This window comes from Schistosoma mansoni, chromosome 1, assembly GCF_000237925.1.
Source record: "Schistosoma mansoni strain Puerto Rico chromosome 1, complete genome".
NCBI lineage: Eukaryota > Metazoa > Platyhelminthes > Trematoda > Strigeidida > Schistosomatidae > Schistosoma > Schistosoma mansoni.
In genome coordinates this window covers 57,424,924-57,430,923 of record NC_031495.1, presented here as the reverse complement: position 1 = coordinate 57,430,923, position 6,000 = coordinate 57,424,924, and positions in this window count along the sequence as shown.

The following is a 6,000-nucleotide window of genomic DNA, read 5'->3' as shown; positions in this document are numbered from 1 at the left end:
TTATGATAAAAGTATAATTGATTACATTTTATTTAGTATAGATTTTCATGTAGCATTTGTACATCTTGAATCATGTAGTAAATTATGGAAGAAATTACAGTTAGTAACAGAAACTAAACAAAATCATGGCCAACAACAAGAAGAAAATGAATGGATAACTATTTGTAGACAAAGTTTAATTGATAATTCTATTAGTCAAAAATGTCCTTTTAGTTATTTATGCGCTGGTGGAAGATATGTTGATGGTGATACATGTCAAGGAGATAGTGGTGGACCACTTTTATGTATTGAATTACAATATTATTCGAAATTTATAAAGGTAAGAGGTTTGTTTAAAACATGATTTTGAATGAGTTTTTTTTTAGTTTGGTGGCAGAAATGAGGTAAAATAATAAATTTTAATAGTTGGAATCATGGGTCGATTGAACCTAGACCACCATGAAAAACCTGGAAGCACTGGATAGAGGTTTCTTCCTATTGTGGGACTGACTCCTCAGCAGTGCGCATTCACGGTCTCGCTTTGCGAGATTCCAACCCAGGACCTATCAGTCTCGCGCGTGAGCGCTGAACCTTTAAACTACTGAGCCAGAATCTAACGGTGTTAATGTCTAACTTCAAACAATCTACCATTGTGTTCAGTGAGTTAATATCTCGCAACAGACCTGGTTGAACTTCACTGGTCGCTGCTTCTCACTAGAACTCCAAGAAATACCTCTTTAGGCCAGTCACTGGTGAGCATATGAATGATAAATAACTGACCAGTCAATTCAAGTTTTATGGTTATAATACAGTTCAATGAAGACAAACGTACAAAAGGCGTAGAGATTGGTAAAGGAAGCTAAAAGCAGGAGGAGTTACAAAATAAATATATTAATAATTCATTAAGCCAGAGTTGACTTATACTAATGAGTGTTGTCTCAGATTTTGATAGAGTTTTGTTCTCTGAGCTAGATGGTTTGGTCGTCCAGCTCAAAGAACAAAACTCCATCAAAATCATCCATCTGAGCTACAAATCTTCTTCTTGTCTCAGATATTTGCGTATTTCAAAACTTTGTTTATGTTCAGTTTATTTTGTTCAACGTCAGTGATGTGGAAGCCAAAATTAATGCTAAACTTTAGCATAATACACAGTATATTTAGGCAATACTTGAGCTTGTGCTTACTAAAATATGTCAAATCAAACTTTTCAGATATTAACCAAAATACAAATCGACGAAAAATTTTACTTCTACTTCTACTATTAATATTACTACTAACATAACTGGAGATCTTTAATTGACAGTCTAATTGTCTTAAACATATTCGTTGCCAAGAAAGAAGAGCAGTCTTTTACACCAATTTTGTTTATTGATTAACTGCCATTGTGATACTTTAAAACTTTGTGGTTTTAACAAGTTTCATTCCAAATAACTTATTGCTACATTTTGAAAATGAAGTAGATAATCATATATATAAATTATTAAAGTTCTCTCTTAATTTCCTGAAACGATAAATAACATTTGCGTTAAATCGGATAGTTAAGTACTGGAAATATTAGTATTTCGTGTAAAATTTACAGCTTTTCATGTGATTGTAGAGTAAATCAATTATACATAGCAAGTTTGAATAGTCAGGATAATGTTATATAAATTATTAGGTTTGTCTTTACCAGAGATCGATCTTAGCTGAAGGATCATCGAAAACTAGTGAGCATTGGACTGAAGTCTCATCGCTGTTCAGGACTATTCATCAGTGACGGAATACGACCATGCACCAAATTGAACCTATAAACTTCATGCTTCATATAGAATGTATTACTTTTGAACCACAAAGTCGAAGTCCATTGTTCGACATTTTGAAATTCAGTAAATTTGCTGCGCAGCCCATTGGTTATTCCAAATGGTTGCAGAAATGAATATTACTTTTGGCCAGATTAAGTTTCACCAGCAATACTAGCTTTTAAAATAGGGCATTATCATCTGCAAAACTATCCGTTAATAACTTTCTGGGGGAAAATTGCACTAAATTTTGATGGTGATAACAGATAGAATTAGTAGATTAAATGATGAAGACAAATCGATTGTCGACTGTCTAACGAAGATGTTAGACTACATTAAAAGGTGACTATAAAATATGGGATAGCAACCAGTATAGTACAGTTTTCATTGAGATCAATAATCGATCAATGTTAGACCAACATTTAAAACCTGGCAGCATTGGATATCTGTTTCGTCCCAGCACGGGAATCCAACCCAGGACCTTCAATCTCGAATGCGAACGCAAACCTCTGGCCCACTGAGCCGGCATTCAACAGTGTTAACGTCTAACTTCAATCAATCCGTGAGCTTGCATAACCCATTGTCTGAGGTGGATATTTGTCTCACATCTGACACCGATTGGGCTCCACTAGCCACAGCTTCTCACTAGAACTGTGAAAATATGACAATCTCCACGGTCCCGCACGTGGATAAGCACTGCTGAGGAGTCCCATACTAGGACGAAACAGCCATTCAGTGCTTCGAGGTTTTCAGTGGTAGTCTAACATTGATCGATTCACAATCTCCACAATACTATAGTGACAGTATATTTTATTGATTACTGAATGATAATCTACTCATCATTCCATAACAACCATAAATTGGTGACTTTACTAGCTTACTAGCAAATACAGTTTGTTTGGCTTCATTTGCGATTACTGAAACTTTTCAACTTCGATCTCTTAGTTAAATTTACTGAACTGATATCAGGTTACAAAAATTACCACTATTTTATCAATAACACTTATTTTGTGTTCAATGATTGTTTGTATATAGTTATTAGAATATTCTAGAGACTGTTTACTGAAAGGTAGTCATGACTCTTACAATCTCTTTCTAAAAATATGAATAGTTTTATTTTATATTCTGATCCTCCTTTATTCCTAACTTTGTTTTACTACAAAAGAAATAACCTTAAACTATATAGATATATAGTTAGTCCTAACCTATTTACCCTTAGGTAGAAATAAGGTCATTTCCTAAAATAATCATCGATGTTATTGTTCTCACTTATCCACAAACTGGATATGAGATAGCAATGTCTTTTTTCTGTTCACTAATTATATATTATATTCCTTTAGATTGCTTCCCTCTCTCTCTCTCTCATATATATACTCCCTCAACCCTCTAACTTTTATGAAAATAAGAATAGATTAACCTACCATTCAATATAGCATTGAATGTGTTCAATAGGCGTAAGAGAACCGATTGTCAGAAAAACCTAAGACAAACCCACTTTATTATTATTAAGATTTAAAACAAATTTTCTTAAAGTATGAACTAGTTAACGAAGTTTAACAGTGATTGCTGTAAAGTGTAATAATGAATTCATAATAATTCAAGCGATAATCATCATTCGAAATATCGTTTGTTTTAAAGTGTTGCGTTATTGTGTGAATTGATAACGTCATTTTCAAAATATTCTTTTTAACCTTTAGGAATGGTTCGTTGCTGGTATTGCATCATCAGGAATCCAGTGTGGTTTGAATGGGATTCCATCAATCTATACACCAATATATCCCTATTTGAATTGGATTGAATCCATTACAGGATACGGAAAACTGAAACCTTTCGAGTAAACTTTGTATTCATGATTGGGACTACTTGAATCTATTTCAGTAGCTCTACAGTGACGAGAATATTTATGCAATTTATCTAATTTACACGAATTAAAATCGAGTGAATTATTTGATACTTGTCTTAGTTTTTTTTGATCGACCATAGTAGAGGGCGTTTAGCCCAGCTAGTTAGTCATACTTGTCTTATGTTAGGACATATGTAATTAGATGACTGCTCTGACTGATATTGGATCTGACACCTATGAGAAAAACCATGAATCCTGAGCCAATAGGTTAGTTTATATTTCACATTGGTACAATATTTATTGGTGAATAAATTCAATTGAAAGTACTAGTGTAAAATAACTCTAGTTATAGTTATTTGTAGTCAGGCTGTCTGCAAACTATAGATGGCTCGATTAATTTTTCAGTCTGACTTCATTCGTCACATTTCTTGGTATGAAGTGAACATTCTATGCACATGCAAAAGTATCAGGATCAAACATAAATTCACTTTATTCTCTGAAACCACTAGATTTATCTCCAGTACTAGTCAAAAATGATGTTTTAATAGCATATTGATTGTGCAATGTTGCGGTTTCTTTATACACTTTACCTTCAACAACCACATTTGACTGACAACAGATTGTTAAGCGGACACATAATTGGGGAGATACTCAAGTCAGTTGATAAATTACAGCCAGGTCTTGTGCATTTGTGGCGAGATATTTCGGTTTCCAAGCGTCCAGGAAAAATGTAACTTCCAATGTAGTTAGTTGATATATATGGATATGTTATCCATTTCGAGGACCACTAAGCACCAGATAAATGCTTCTTCTCCTTACTCTTAATCCCCCACTCACACCTTATTGAATTTAGGTCTTTTATGTCTTGTAGTAAGTGCATTACCTTTGAACCACTGAGATGGAGTCCTATAGTTCTTGGTTCCAATGTCAACAATTTGGGATTATATCACCCACAAAATCAGTAACCGTTTCAGCCTCTGTGAAATGAACTAAAGAGTAGTCAAATTTAAGCCATTAGTCTCTATTAATACCTAAGTGATATGTAATCTGCAGTCTGTAGTAGCGGTTTACATATATATTATGGTAGTAAAATGCACTGACTTCTCGTAGAAGAACAGATATTACCAATTAAATTACGATTTACAATACCAATAGTAATGCACAATATCATAAACAAACTGTGTGATTTCTCCTTCGACTTTCACTCTTTTTGTCTTCTTGTGGATTCGAGAGTTTACGTATTAATTAGATATTCAAATGGGTTAATCAGCCAACCAACGGACTTTATTCAACATATGCTATTGATATGGATGGCAATAAATTTGCTAAATATAATTCTGGTTATTTACGAAGGAATATTTTGAAGTTGGAGAGAAATTTTGTAGCTTAATAAAGTGTTTTTACGGTGTCGTATTTATGATCCTGAATGATATAATTGTGATTCTTTCGTTACCTAGCTGGGAAATAATATCAGCACAAGCTTAAAAGTAATTTTTTAGTACTGTTTCACGTATGTTCCTCAGCTAACTTTATCAACTTGGGATACAGATGGTGATTGAATTAGAATCTCTAAGGAACAGAGGGTGTTTCCCTCATTATGGAGGAAAAGAAGGAATACAGTCCAGATTATGAACCCTCTTCCTAGTTTCCTCAAATAAGTAACAACAAATAATCTATGCCATGTATTCATCAACCTGCTAAAATGATTGAGATTGTTTCTAAGCCCAAGCTCAGAGCCATAGATTTTCTTTGTAATTTGCTCTACTTGTAGATTTGTAAGTAGTGTACATTTTAATACACAATTATGACATTTGGGGAATGCAAGACAAATTATCTAACGTAATCCGAAAATATTTATAAAATAAAACCTAGTTTTGTGGTGCCTGACAATGACTAAATAAATAGTAATTGCCTGGATTAGTTCATGGGCCATTATTATATATAATATTATTATTGTATGAATGATTAATAACTAGATTACATGCATATAATTATATACATTCCTTTTATTATATGCTTTCAATTAACCCATTAACGACTGTTGTATGATATACTATTCTTAATTTGTTCCCAGTTTATTATTCACAGTCACCCTTACTCACTGCCAATTTTTGACGTGATTATATTTAATTGTTATTTCCCATTTTAATGTGTGATGTGGTCATGTATACCTGTAAATAAATTACTCATGTTTGAAACATAATACTCGTATTGTGCAGGCTAATTACTGTATTTTGGACTTAACGGGCAGGACAGAGAGGAAAGCTAAGGTATTAAAGACCTATAAGGGCTTGGTATTGACTCAATGTTGTTAGTGCCGAACAGATTCCCAATGGTGTTTTTATCAGGCGATATTAGTGAGCCGCTATAAGGCATAGCAGGTCACTTTAATGATTATCG